Source organism: Simochromis diagramma, unplaced genomic scaffold (assembly GCF_900408965.1).
Source record: "Simochromis diagramma unplaced genomic scaffold, fSimDia1.1 OVJJ01000304.1, whole genome shotgun sequence".
Taxonomy (NCBI): Eukaryota; Metazoa; Chordata; class Actinopteri; order Cichliformes; family Cichlidae; genus Simochromis; species Simochromis diagramma.
In genome coordinates, this window is record NW_024387030.1 from 9,957,105 (window position 1) to 9,973,034 (window position 15,930).

The following is a 15,930-nucleotide window of genomic DNA, read 5'->3' on the forward strand; positions in this document are numbered from 1 at the left end:
AATGGGCTGTGAGGTCAGTTCCTTGATCATTAATATGCAAATTGTCATGACCATTGATCAACAACCACTGATCTAGACCATTGATCAATACCCATGAGCACTATTAAACACACACCCAGCTGAAGAGAACATATACTTTATTTTTTCCAAAGTTAGAAAGTGCCTTAAATCACTGACATATGTAAATAGCTGTGTGTATGGACACTTGTATTTCAGACAAAGGCGAGCTTAGAAAAACCTTCATTTTGATGTTCTGGTTAAAATTTATGTCCAATTTGAGTTGCCACATAGTTCCAGAGAAATATTTTCCTACTTCTAATGAATCATGCCCTTAGCATGTTATCCTCCATGCTTGGGTTCAGAGGTCACCAACCCTTCCAAATAGCACTCCTATGTGATCCAGTGTCTTTTATGGAGTAGGCATTGTTATGAAGAGAGTGGATTCTGCTGCTGCTGATTTGTCTGTGATATTAGCCATTAAACACGACATAAATAAAAATAAGTAAAGAAGAGATGGCAGAAACACCCTTCAGCCATGTTATGAGCATTGACGTTACATAGTTTGTCCACCAGAGGGCATTTGACAATGTCACTGTTGGAAACACAAACATCTAGAACACCACAAACACAACTACTAGTTGATGTGAGCAGTGTTGGGGAGAATGTAAATAAATAACACATAACAAATCTTAAGAAATGCATTTACATCTCGTGTGTCTTAAAGAAACAAATCAGCCGATAAATCTGTTTTCAAAATAATGATAATAATAATAAAAAATAAAAAAAAAAACTGCTGACAATATCTGTCCCACAAATCCTATATAGGCCGGACTCCAAACTAAACTAGCGACGACGTGGAAACATGGAAACGGAGCTGTGCACACCTGAGTCATAAACTGTGTTTAAATCCAGTTATAATACACCTTTCATTTAATTCAGTGCTATTAAACCACTATAATGTAGTTTAAATGGTGAATATCAAATACTCGCCAAACTGCTGCACTGAAAACAACATATCCATTCTCTCTCACACAAAGGCCACCAGTCTGAAACGTTAGCATGCTGTCGACTTTTTCCTGAAGTTTTGTGTAACACATTTAACAGCTTTTAATTAAGATAATAACAGCATGTTTTAATTCTGAAATCCATTATAGGAATCCACATGCTCAGAAATGAATTGAGGAATAGCACCGATGACTGCTTTATATCAGTAAAATCGATTAATAGCCATCCCCAAGCAACATGAGTAATGATTAAGGGTCAAGTGTCCATAAAAGGCAAGTTCAAATCTTAGTAAAGCATTCACTATGTGGAATACAAAATATTTGTCATGCTCATGAACTTTGACCTGAAGCATTTTTAGATTTTATGGGTCAGTCTGTATTGGTGTGTGGGTGTGCCGCTCGTAGGGAAATGAAACCTCAGAAAGTCCCACTTGTAAAGTGACGGGAAGACTTTGGCCACTGTGAAACCATACTATGAAATTAGTATAAGCTGTGATTAGATGATTAGAGAACAGAAAGAGACAGAGAAAGAAAGAGGAGCTTTCTCAATAAGCTTGCATAGCATGAATAGACATCTAATAGGCAAACCTATTCACGTGCTTTTTTCAATCTCTTTTTTGAAACCAGTTCCGGTTCTCAAGTCACTTTAGTTTCACAACTTTCTCGCGGTGTTTGTTCAGTCTTTAAATTGCAACGGGTCATCCACACAGTTGGTTGATAGCATACATGACCTGAGAGCAAGGGGGCTAAAGGTCATAGCAGCATTAAAGCATCAGCCTCGATTATAATGAGCTGAACTGCAGTTTTGTGGTAGAATAACAGCTGTTCAAACAATTTCAGCACGCACAGGTAAAATCCTCATGCTGCAATGAGCTTGTGCGAATACGCAAAGATGTGTGTGACGATGAACTGCTGCTAAAGGAATGCGTTTGTGTCAGCGTTTAACACTGATAAGAGAACGTGAAAACATCACAACATGATGACACTTGTTAAGAGACAACACTATGTGAACAAGTGTGAGCAATGCAGAAAAGGAATGAGGTGAGGCAGAAGTTAGGCGAGAGCTAGAGTCATGAATACCATTTCTTCTTTCCATATTTAGACTTTAAGTTTTAAGTATTTTCTCCCTCGTCTGCTGATACAGAACTGAATCCATCTGCTTACTGAACATTTGGAGAATCGAGCAGTGTTATTTGGTGTATGCTCTGTATTACTCTTTTTTCGTCTGCCTCATATATGACCCATTATATATGCAGACCAGCAATGAGCATGTATATCGATCAGGCTCTATTTCACATAGAGAAGAAGAAGAAGGATACAATCTCAACTAACTGCATGACTTAAAAGATCAACATCAAGATTGGAATTAAGGTTGAGTAACTTTAACTAAACATGTTCCAAAATCTAAAATACTATCGTTGTGTGGTGTTATTCTGAAATACACATTACCACTGTGTTTGGAGACAGCTGGGCTGACTTCTTGAGTATCAGCTGACAGGTTTCCCTAACCTTACAAACAGAACAATTGCATAATGACTGAAACTAGCACCATTTCCTAACAATGACCCACAAGCTCAGTTTCAACATCATTGAGATGCAAATTGTCATCAGTATTTACCAATGGCCATCAGTACTTTTCACAGAAAAACGGGGAATGACTGGAATCACAGCATTGTAAGTAGTGAAAGATGTACTCTTAGGCTTCGCTCCTGGGTTCAAGTGGTTGTTCCATTTCTCACATAAATTGGCTATGAACTGCAAACCTGCAATCCTTCATGCCCAGCATGTACAAATCCTCATCAGTTAAAAGAATGGCCATTGGCCTGTAGGTGTAAATAGACTGAGGAGTCCAGTCTGACAATGTAGCTCATCCGTTTAGCCAGTGATTGTTTAATTTCCCAGATGTATAATTCCCTGCAATCCTATTGGCACTTAAATTCATTTACTGTTGCTCTGTTTGTACCAAGAGACCCATTCCTTGGGGTTGGTAAGCCACTGAGATGCATGTCTTGGTTGTTCTGCCCCTCCGGACACAAAGGATCAGCACACTTTTCACTATCGGACCATCGCGTGATTGTAGCCTCTCCCCAATTCTCTGAAAACAGCACTCATGGCCGCTGATTAAGGGTCAAAACAATTTGCTTATCAATGATTATGAAACTGATCTCGTGGCTCAGTGTTATACAGTGCTGCTGGTTTTGATTGTTATGCAGCTGTACTGTTCATAAGGCTGAGGAAACCTGAAGTCTGCTGTGACTGAAGGAATCAGAATGGTGATGAAACGTTTCTCCCACTGAAAACGTTGCGTCCAGATGAACAGAAATCAACCTTACTAATTCATTTCTGAGGATGTCTCAACACAGTCTGTGCCCTATCAGCAAAACATATTGTTAACATTTTAAATGACAGTAATTGATGTTTATGCTGAAGTACAAGAGATAATTATTCAACCATATTAACTCTTACTGGTTTCGGCACAGACTGGTCTCGTGCCCTCCCTTGCTCACACACTTAAATATTTACATAGCACTTAATGCTCTGCAGTGTCACTGGGAGGAAAGTATCTTTAGACAAACTGAGCAACGTGTAACTCTGCACCACGTGTTACAGGGAGGGCCACAAAAATGCATTTCCATTTAAGATTTGTGGTGTAAACACTCACATAAAGGAATTACACAATAAAGAAATCATGAATTGATCGCAAAGTGATTGACAATTACTAATGAAACTAATGAAGAAATTATATGAATAGAACTAATCTACAGAGGCAGCAATTGTTCTTTCTCCAAAAAGGCCAAGGACATCAATAATAATTGATTACTATACATCATTTTCTTTCATCACCCCGGCTATTGTTCTCCTTTGTCATCAGTCTCTGCTACCATCATCTGCTTTCATGTGACCTCTAAATGTCCCACCCCAGTCGCCCATTTCTGTCACTGCTTTCCTTCAATTTCCTTCCCTTCACCTTCACTGTATTACCCCCGCTTTCCTGCTGCACTTCTGTGTCCTTCCCCTTGCACGGACAAGAGGAGGAAATGACAGCTGATCCTCAAAGTCTCCTGCGATTATGAATTGGAAATTTTCTGAGCGTAAGCCTCGCGGTAGCTAATAGACAACCACGGTCAATTCATTCAGACACATCAATAGCTCTTAACATACAGCCGTTCCACCTTCTGCCTGGCTGCTCCGCATCCTGTTCATTCACCGTTTTCCCATCCTAACACAGGGCGCGCACACACAGAGTTTGCTTGGCAGAGCTTGGCAGTGCTTCATCAGCCTGAGCCTTGGCATTAGAAGCCCGCTGCGGCTGAATGGAGACCTCAGTGGCTCTGTGATGAGAAGGGGGAGAAAGAAGAAAAAGAAAGACACAGGGAGAAGAGACACAGCAGAGGAGCTCAGACGAAATAAATGTGCAGAGTGAAACGTGTGCAATAATGGAAGAGAAGCAATGACAGAGAGCGACAGAGAAAAAGCAGATTAAGATGAGAGAGAGGGAGAGAAACAAGGGGAGTGACTGTATAGAATGCAGAGCAGGTAGATGACAGAGTGGATTACTGCAGCAGGAATGCAGCAGTGGCTGCAGGAAGAGGGGAGAGAAAGAGGGAGAAGAGGAGATGTAGCAGAAGGTAAAATGATGACGTGTTTCAGAGGAGATGTGCGTCCCCGTGGGATGATGCGGTACTTACAGATCGTCTCGCTCTAACTAAGAGCAGCGTGTGACTGCAGATTGCAAAAGTACATCAAGGAAAAAAAAACAAAAACAAATGATAAACTAAACTGAGTGCAAAGCATAAATCATTCATAAATTAAAAGAATCATGCTCCTGTAAGTGAGAGATGTAAATAGGATGGGGAAGTGCCTTCAGAGTTTCCTGTTTTAATGTTGGTTTTAATGGTCAGTTTTAGGATTACCATTCAGAATAATAAACATGTTTAATGGCAGCTCGGTTTAGACACACAGAACACGCCCTGGCCACATATTGACCTTATACACTTGTGGGAGCAGACAGCAGAGGAGATGTGATAAGACAGTGATACACACTGTCTGCTGACTAATCTGACGTAAGAACGCAGACACCCACACACACCCACTGAGCACTGAATGAAGTTTGAAGATAAAGTTCGCGAATCCTTTTGGCTGTCTGCTATGACTCATAATAAAATGTGACCTGATCTTCATTGAAGTTATCATTTCTTGGATTGAGTTACTCACACAGCCTCCTTTATATATTTTCTGCAGCTTCTTATGAGAATTGCACAACAGCGAGGAGGAACTCTGGAACATCCTTCCTTACGAGGCCGTTTCAGTTCAGCAGGATTTCTGGGATGCCTTGAGGTCACAACATCTCAGTTGGGTTAATATCAGTAATCTGATTTTGCCATTGCAAAACGTACATTTCCAACTAAACCGTGGACAGACCTCTCAACCACTTCAGGAAAAGGGACTGCTGCCTTGAAGTTGTCCTCTAAAAAATATTTTAAACAAATTTGAGTTTAGGTCCAGGCTCTGAGCCCCAAACTTTGATGTCCCCTTCAGCATTCTTCATCTTTTTTTCTTCATGTTTTGGTGCTCATACAGGTCCCGCTTCCTGTGAGCATTGCATTGTGCACTGTGTTTGATCTTTTTAATTTCAAACCTGACTCACAGTAGCTTTTGAAGATTTAGAGGTTCACTTACGTTGAGTGATCCCTCTATGTTCTTGTGTGTTATTAGTCACACCATTTGTCCTTTCCGCTGCCCTCAGTGAATATCAAACCGTATTTTACTGGGAATTGCATTTTTTTTTTGCAACTGTACATGTATGTACCACTCCTGTGTTACTTTAGGCTATAGGGAAGGAAATGCGGCGCCAGCATTTGTGCCCAACAGGAAACAGACTCACAAAAGAGTAGAGGAGGGGTTGAGGAGGCGAGGAGGCAAGGAGGAGGGGGAAAGGAAGGGAAGAAAAGTAGGCAAGACTGGAGGATGAGGAGAAGAAGTGAAGGGAAAGATGTGAGAGTTTAACCAGACTAGCCTGAAACTGAGAAGCTGTCTAACACGGTTAGTGACCTAATGCATTTAAATACCAACTGCAATACTCTGGTAGGTTTTGACTCAACTTCAAACTTAACTAATAAACTAAACTCCACTACTTCTGTCCCCGGAGCTGCTGAGAACGCGAGAAAACAGCAAGCCTGACAATCTCAGAAGAGGTTGATTTGGCACAACTCAATGTTGCACTCAACTAATGGTGCTATCCATCCACTATAATGTCAGTTGGTAATTATGTGTCAAAGAAGAAGTGCTGCCGTATGAGCTGTAAACTGGAAAGGGCTGAAGAGAAACACCAAATAGTTTATTTTCCACTTTAGACATGAAAAGGAATGAACTAGAGGACGAGAAGGAGAGCACGAAATTACAGTTGACTTTATTCACACAAGTGGAGACGTATCAGCCTTCCAGATAAAACTGTATTGGGTCATAACATCTGCCTGGTCACTCAATGCTTATTTGTGTAAAATAGTTAACAAGAACAGTGGGTTAAGAGGCTATATTAGACAACTTCCTGATTACAGATTATGTCTTTTAAAAAAAAAAAAATAATAATAATAATCGGCTTAGATTGGCAGGAGTGTAAGTGCAGGCCTGCTGGGCTGCAGGGCTTGTACACACTGGCAGAAATCCTAAAAATCACAAAGAACTTCCCACAACTTACTTAATTTAAGATGCATCCTTTCCTCTAAAGCAAATCAAGCTCCACAAACTCTCCATCCTGTGGTTAAAACACACAGAGAGGGCGTGAGGTTAGTAAAAATGGAAGCACAGGTCATCATTATATCAACACACACACACTCATGCCATCTTTCGCCATTGTTATCTTTGGCACTTGACAAAGCCCGGGGCCGGCGGCCGGGCTGACAAAGCAGTCACTGTAAGGGAGATCGTTCACAGTCAAGCTAAGAGGCTAAGAATGAGCTAACTGCTCAGATATGGGGCACATCCTGAGGCTTTGCAATAGACTCATGCATGAGCAGACAAGCAATGTTTGGCCACGACAACAGAAGGCCCTATTCAGTTCTCTGGGGAGGCACTGGTAAACACACACACACACACGCACCATTATCATAATCATCATCATCCTAGAAGCTCTCATCTGCTTCAAAACACACACACACACACACACACACACACACACACACACACAACCCAGACTTGAAGCATTCCACTACAGTAGCATTCCATATGTTTGGTTAAGCGCAGAGAATCCAGATTTAAGACCTGAGTCTGGACTGAATTTAAAGGATGAGAGGGAAAGGCTGAGAAATGAAGTAGAAGACTGGGCCGAAAGAGAAAGGGAACACTGCTGGAAACTGTAAGCAGCAGCAGGACGCTCACTTTTGTAACTGTACATCAGAGAGGGAACATTATTTACGACATAACAAGCTTGAGTTTCGAGACATGGAAAATGAAGAACAATGTAAAGTCTGAGAATCTAATTCACAAATGCCATCCTGATGAAGACATAGCAGGCTCATAAACAAGAAAGCAAGCTCTGATTTGTAACTGTTTTGCCCACAAAAAGGGAAATGGAAAATACTTGTGTAGTTGACACTAGTTTTTATGAATGATTAAAAAGAACAACACGAATCCTCTAAAATCTGTGGTTCTCAGACTTTGTTAAGCATGAACCACCCCAGAAGCACAAAAATAAGTTTACACCCGCTCAATATTTCTTTTCATTTCCTGGATGCCTGTTCTAGCAAGCAAATGATTCCACGCTTCCAAAAAAAACCTATTGTGTTTACCCTCTGTTGTCTAATGGATCAAAGAAAAAGAGCTACAACATGCTGATGTGGGAGCTTCAAGGCCATGGCTGAGCGAGGTTCATTTTTTTTTAATATATATATTTTAGCAACTGGTGTATCTGCGATATCATCAGTATCCTTACATGACAAAGGTTTTCAAAAGCATCACAATATCAATGATACAGACATAATACTTTTATGCTTGTTAGCGTGTACTACAACAACAACAACAACAACAAGGCCAGGCATGTCTGAGGCCGAGAGCCACGTGTCAGCTTCTGCTCATGCTGATGAGCACCTAAAAAAAAAAAAAAAAGAGCTACTTCAACAACCAGCAGAGTAGTTGGCAAAATATGCAAAAAAAACTGTTTCTGGAATGGTGGAAACAAACTTGTTTCACCACTTTAAGGGGAAAACACGCCAATGTGTGCAACAGGGGTAAGAAGGTATGTAAAGAGGCGATACGAGCAGCTGCCGACACGCGACCCAAATGTAAACAAGTGACTCAGAGCACTCCGTATGACAGGAAGAGCAAACGGTGGATGGAAATTACTGATGCAGGTACATGGCGGAAAGGCAGCTGGTTAAGATAAAGTAAGATAAACTATCCAAGGTAGGAAAAAGTTTTCGGTTTTGATTTAACTATCAAAGTGCGACAGGTGCCATCACTGGAAAAAAACAAAAACAAAAAAAGACTACTTCTAAAGACTACTTCTCCTACCACTTTATATAAGAGACTGTAAAGCAGTTCCCTTTATTTAACCTAGGCTGAACTAAGGAAGGGTGGCAAGTGATGTACTCAAATACTGTTTGATCATGTAAGTACCTTCTGACAGACACAGAGCACTTGCCTTTTACTTGATCCTGCCACTCTCAACCCCTTTCCATGAGTCTTTGTTCTTTCACATCTTTACTCCGGAGGAAGGAGATAACCCAGCAGCTCTGCGCTCAGCCATGCCATGTTCGACTGATGAAAGCAGCCGTATAACACGGGTTTTGCTGAATCATCTGACATTCTCACGATTCATGACATTACAGCACTGCCGTAAACCAAATGTGTAATTCTGCTGAGCATAACAAAACGAGAGTGTGTGATTAATGAAATTGATTATAATTGAAACGTATGACTTCACTGATCAGATTTGACACATTTTTTATGGTCCCAAAGAAATTATAAACCCATGTTTGTCTGCTTTTGTGTGTGCTGTTGAGTTGCGTATTTGTGTGCGTGTGTGTGAAGGAAGTTCAGATGGTTAGCCAGCCTATAACCAAGGAAAACTAAAAACAGCTGTCTCCTGTTCATCCCTCACACCCACTCGCTTCCCTTTGTACACACAGGTTGTGGAGAATTCATCATTCTACTCAGCAGAATTAAGTGGAACAGTGTGAGGTGGAGCTTCCTTCAGAATACGTGTTGGTGACTTACCTATCAGACACCTGAGGGCTCTACTACAAAGAAGTTTTAGGGGGTTAGCAAGGTAACACCGGGGTTTTTAGTGTCAGTTCACCCTAAAATAGTGAATTCATTCCTTCGATGGCCCATGGACCTCACTGTGCATGTAGTAATAGGGTCTAGATGTCTGTTTTGGCTTTCGCTGAGGAGCATTAATAAAGAAATACATTTTTAGGAGCCATCTCTGTGATTTTTCTTCCCTCCATTTGCAGCAAGTAATCGTAAAACAAGTGCCTATATTGTTCTATAAGCAGTAATATAGTGTTATCATCTGTAAACAGTTATCCAGATAAGTAAAGCCAGATAAGGAAAAGATAGCCTTGGGATACTAAACTTGGTTCCTAATACAAACCCCAGTTCAGTTGTTTTTCTTTCCCTTAAATCAAGTTTAATTTGCATGAAAAGAAACACATTTTTAGGAGCATCTTTACTCCTTGATTTTTGAATTGTTTGCTGCAAGTAATGTTAAAACAACTTCTTATATTGTTCTTTAAGCTGTAATATATTGTTATGATCTTAAACAGTGGGATTATCAACGTATCTGGAGTAAAGCCAGATAGGGAAAAGATATTCTTTGTGTACTGAACTTGCTTCCTAATACAGTTTTCCCCCTTCCTTACATCATGTGTCATTTACACAAGTTTAAACTGACTTTTTACTTTTTAATGGATCAGGAAAATGTCTTATAAATGTCTGACTTGTATTAAAAAAAAAAAAAAAAAAAAAGTACACCTAGCTCTACTGCAATGCAGTAAATGCAGTCTACTGCAAAAATCCCTGCAATAAACTCAGCTTTCGTGCAGCCACTGAAATTTATGGCATTATGGAAACTTGCTTTTATGGGATGGACAAAATATTAGAAAAATCTCTCAGTTAAACAAGACACAATTCAGCGGCAACGTAAGCACGAGCCTCTAAAATGACTAATGTTGAGCACACAGAAACACCACTAAAGTGGAAAGTGAGGATACATTTATATTAAATTAGTTTTAATGTTACCTTATCTGCTTTTTCAGACCAAGATTATTTATTTTCCCTCATACTATAATAGTAAAAGCATGTATTTAGTTTTCATTACATGCACAGTGTGTTAACACAGCATTAACTATGTGAAACAGGGCAGAAATCCCTGTTAAGGGGTTTTCCTCCAATAAATTCCTCATAAACACACAATGTGTCATTTACTGTGCCTTTATCATCCTTTTATGATTTATGCAGTATCTCTTGATATTTTTTTCAGAACTTCGGCTTTCACTTTCACATGCAGTATGCCAAAGTTCGAGGTGTGAGTTTATTTTTCAACACCCGAACTTTACGACATGTTGTTGTTGTTTCACTCCAATGTAAACGTCATGGACGACATGACCAACACACAGATAAACTGATTAAAATAAATGAAACAAGGCAGAACCAAAGAAGGACAAAGAGAACTCAGGTTCTGCTTCTTCCACGAGAGAACATTTCAAGTCCTCAAACGCCATCCTGGGTTCCAGCGGCCAGGCGCTCCTTGTTTGCACGGGAGCCCATTTCCTGTGTGTGATTAGAAAAAGGGTGTGTGTGTGTGTGTGTGTGTGTGTGTGTGTGTGTGTGTGTGTGTGTGTGTGTGTGTGTGTGTGTGTGTGTGTGTGTAGACGTCTATGTATATGTGTGTGCACACTGGGGCTTGCAGTTCAGTTAGGTCCGAGGTTGTTTTGTCTGCTAAGGGGGAAAGGAATGCCCAAATCAAACATGGTGAATAAGATGCCTAGAAAGAGACACAAAGAGAAAAGAACCAGGAGTGAGGAGAAAGATGGAGAACAGTAGGGAAACGGCAAAGCAGCAGACAGAAGGAGCGAGCAAGAGAAAGGAGGAGGGAACAGCAGTGAAAAGAAGAAAAAGAGGCTGTTTTTCCATTTGCTGCCAACAGCGTTCCTGCTGCTATTTGCGTTCCAGTGGAGCAGGAAGGTGGAGTAAGAATTTTGTTAACAGGCTGATGAGCTGTCATATGGAAAATCATCCACCTCTTTAACTTCGCCATGAACCTGCAGAACCTGCCCTAATATCTAATGACTTACAGCCTTGCAGCCCTCCCTGCTCCGCAAATAACAGCTGAGGCATTCACAGCTACTTCTCACTAGAAGGGCAGATTATTTTGTGCCATTAATCATTATCCAACAACAGTAATATGACAGCTAGCAATGTCACAGAACGACTTTACTGGCTTCACGCCACCACTCAAGAGGACAGGAACTTCCTGACATGATAACTTGGCAAAATATGGGGGGGGGGGGGCATTAAAGGTCACATTGACTGGTTAGAATAAGCTCCTGCTATAGGAATCAGAAAAATTATACTGCAGGGAATTAATTTTATGAACCGATTCAGTGTACTCATCCTTTTAATTACTTTAAACCATCACACTTTTAAACAACAGCCATTTAAACCTCAAAATTTATTTACCTAATGTTAGTCGGAACAAAGGAATCTCTGACATCCTTGTTTTTAACGGTTACTTTCATTCTCAGCTCAGTAATACATGACAAATTATAGCTTGTATCAATGCAAAATATTAATAATAAAATAAATTATTAAACTTAACAATTTCTCCCAAACTGCAGTGAAAATATAGTGTAATGCTGATAAAAAAGGACTAATAATTAGGTGTACATACATTCTTATATATATTAAAATATATCAATATAATAATGTTATATTATAGGTATTAAAAAATAAATTTAATGAACTTATATCATTCACTGTACTGTTTATAATCATATAACAGGACATCAGACCTTTTCTCTTTTTCACTTGTCTCAAGAATTTTCCATGTAGCTGCTTGGATCCTTTGATTGCTCATACCGAGGCTCTTAACGAAATAAAATATCTATGCTCGGGTAGGTGAAGGTGATTTTTAGCACAGATTTTAATATGAAGATGCAAACTGAAATTTTATCTAAACATTATCTGTTCAGGCACACAAGCACTGTCACTTTCATTTAAAATCTAGATTTTGCTTTTTAAAATAGCAAACTCATTTCGGACCACCTCAAAATCCTGGTATTAGAAGTTTCCCATTTGCAGTCTGGGTAATGCTGAGCGGTTGTTTTTGAGCAGGTTTTGATTGTATGCAGGTAAACAGTGTGCATGAAGAGTAAAGGAGAAATGTGCTTGCTGAAATGTGATTGTCTGGTAATGACGTAGCATTCAATTGCATTTTACTTTACATTTTATCTGCATTCATGGGCTGTAAGCAATGACCAGAACAGGAAGCCTGCATCAGGATATGTGCTGGAAGCCCCGAAACACTGACTGCTGCCCCGAGAGATTACAACACAAACAACAAAGCAAACAAACTTAAAAAAAAAAAAAAAAAAAAAAAAAAAATTTGTGACATGATGTGAGTAAGCATTTTGGATTCACCATAACAGGTTGTGAACAAAGGGAAGCCTGCTACAAAAACATTACTAGCTACGTGGGTGGAGTTACCCATATGGAAAAGAAATAGTAAAAACATATATGATTTACTCATGATAGTGGCCACTTTCTCATTACTTTCATATATTTTTTTTAGTAAGTATACAAAACATACAAGTTTCATTATATAATTTTTCAAGGGATCTTATATATGTTTTCACTCTTGTATGCTTTTCATACAAGTTTCATACAAGACAGATAAAAACTTTATAAGATTTATATATATATCTTTTCATATGTGTAGTCATAGTAAACAAATTCTGTAGTCCTAGTCAAACGTTATATTTTCAACAAGCACACACTGACAACGCTAAACAAGAAAGACTTATACACTCACTTTATAAACTAAAAGGAAAACTCTTTGCTGAGTGCACTGTGACTCTCCTACTTCCCAGTTCCAAAGTTCAGTTTCCAAACACTTCCTTGTGTTGTGCACACGAGGTGGACTCTGCCTTTGCACGAATGAGCCACTGCTTGACTGGCAGAGCAGAATTGATAGGCTGCTATTGTTTCCTTTTAAGGTCAATTGTGTCTCAAATGCTTGGCATGTCTGAGAGTACAGCTGGCTGGCAGGAGAGATAAAACACTAATTTTACTACATTCTTCTGCGCAGTCCACACCTAGGGAGAAAGGGGGAGGCAGAGACAGAGAGAGTATTTAAAACAAGTAGGGATATGAAAGATTTGAGATGGTTTGGAAAGAGAAAAGAAGAAAAAAAAAAAAAAGTATAGTTATGGTTAAAGAATGAAAACAAGGTGAAGACTACAGGTTTGGCCAAGTGGGTGAGCACTTTGACAGGGGCATCAAGCTTTGCTGTGCCCTTATTTGACTGGGCAGTCAAAACACGTCACCACAGTGGGTAAACACGCACATATATACATGGATGCCTACCCACACAGAGAACTAAACATCTCCCAGGATGACAGACCAAATCGCATTTCATTGCTTCAAATTCGCATGTTTGACTCCTTAGCTTAAAATGCAGCGTTTAAATATTCTGCTCCAGAGTGATGGAGACTGTGAGGTGGGGTGGGGGTGGGGACAGCCAAACCAGCTTAGTATTGCAAATAAACCAGACGCTGTGAGAAAGCGTGGCAGCCGGCTGAAGGTTGGATCATAAATTATGCCTGGTATTTCACAATGTTCCACAGTGCACAAATGATCCACTCAGGGACTCGGGAATGATATTATGGGATTCCTGTGTGGCTTCAGTGTCTGAATGTGTCCACATGTACACACACACGGCACACACAAAAACCTCAGCCAAGGACGAGCCACATGCTCAAGTCTAAAAGTGTATCGTGCAACAATGAGCGCATGCTGACAAATAAAACAACCAAAATTAAATCAGAACAAACAGGTTACTTGTGTTTTTTGATAGTAATCCAAATGTTGACTTAGAGGGAAGGGACCACCGGAGAAGAGCTGATGACTCGGGCATGGCCAGACTGGCTGTGCGTGTCTGCTTTAGTTAAGCAGATGGGCGAGTATGTGTGTAATGACCGTATTATCTGAAACATGTTGAACTGGTCTGAGAATGTCCCACTGAACTCGACACAGCCGTAGTCCTTAAGTGATTTGTACATTAAGGCCTCAGTCACACAGACCAGTCAGCGACCCACTGGAAACCTCTGTTCATTAGGGAAAAACGCATATTCCCTGAATGCTTGGCAAGTGGTTGCTGGCTGTTGCTAAGTGACAATGGTCAATGAATGCTTGGATTGCTAACAGAATCCCACAGTCACCCGTAATGTGCATGGAGGACACCAACGTGTCTGCAAATACTTGCCATTTATTCTCCGAGCGCTAAATTGAAAAAGCGTGACTGTAAATGAAGAATGTAAAAGTTGTTCCTCTTAAAATGTGCTTGTTACAGTGAAAAAGGCACATCTTTTACTTTGATGCAACTTTACTTTTCACAGTTTCACTGCCACTTGGCGAGTAGTTTTTGAGTCTCTGCAGACAAGTCAGCATCTTCGACGTAAACTGCTTATGACCGCGGCAACCTGGTAAGGAGGTTTTTGGTGCATCCTTCTTTGCAACTGCCGGGAAACTCCCATAATCACTTGCAAACAAGTCAGGGGAAACACTGGTGGTTACCAGGGAGTCACTGAATGGTCTCTAGGCCCGTGTGAATCGATTGCACCAACTACTCATGACCACTTAGGGAATAAACATTTTTGCACCAGTGGTTGCTAGAAGGTCACTGACTGGCGCCCAATTAAATTATCAGAGAATTTCTTGACTGGTTTGTTGATTTGATGGCATCATCATCGGCTTTTATGTTGGCATTTTTCAACTAATCATCCATTTAATCATGTAAAATAACCTTTAAATGGGACCTATTATGCTTTCATTTCAAGTCTATGAATTTGTTAGAGTAGCTCTGCACAATTTACAGTTCAAATCCTTAATCTTACACTGGAGCCATGGTGCAACTCATCATTTCATCCATCGTCTGCAATACTGACAATGCCAATATAAGACTCAAACAGCGGGTCGTTGGGGCTGTTGTGTGCCTGAGACAACCATGTTAGCAAATCTGCTCTCACTAACATCATAGAGAGCCAAATGCAGAAACGCTATCACTTTACATCATTTTACAAGTATAATTCAATTAGATATAGCTAAAAGCAAGCAAATAAAGTCTGTTCTGGTTCTGGTTAAGAGACCATAAGGGTATATTGCTTACTGTTTTGATTTTGTACAATCCCTCAGACATGAAAGGAAATGGAGACAGTCATACATTACTGGTGTAACTCCAGAACACAAGCTGGTGTTTAAGTGACAGTGGTGCAAGCACTAACCTTGGAAATGTTCACATCCTTCAAAACAAATATCCAAATTACTTCCAACAGTCTCCCAGCCTGACTTGGTTGCATGTCACACACTCCTCTTGTTTCCTGTCTAGATCGACTGTTCTACTGGGGGAATAAACACCCCAAAATAAGTTTTAGTTGTAGCTCTACTTGGCCAAAATTCTTCTTTTTCCTACTCCCACTTACTACATAAAACTGACATAAAAGCATTTCATGGCTCTTGAAGTAAAAGCTGCACTTTAGCAAGTCTATTTTTATGGCTTCACCATAGCAGCATTGTGCTGCTTCACTTCCCCTGGTCAGGGCAGCTAGCATGAGAAGGAGCTCCAAAAGCAACGTTGGCATGGAGGAGAAAACCAGCAAACCCGGCCCTCAGCGGCCCTTAACAAAAGGCAGCAGTGTAGAGATCCCCT

At 40.3% G+C, this 15,930-nt stretch overlaps 1 protein-coding gene across 4 annotated transcripts in view; it reads right to left on the minus strand.

Moving 5' to 3' along the window:
- luzp1 (leucine zipper protein 1) overlaps positions 1–15,930 on the minus strand; it is a 50,258-nt gene that overhangs the window by 24,476 nt on the left and 9,852 nt on the right. Inside the window, exon 2 of one of the 4 annotated variants that reach the window (XM_040042743.1) lies at positions 6,703–6,759. The exons of 2 other annotated variants lie outside the window; for them this stretch is intronic. The gene's annotated coding sequence lies outside the window, so the exon portion shown is untranslated. Of the gene's footprint in view, positions 1–4,177; positions 6,569–6,702; positions 6,760–15,930 lie in introns of those variants that run through there. One more of the 4 variants, XM_040042745.1, reaches the window with a different exon arrangement.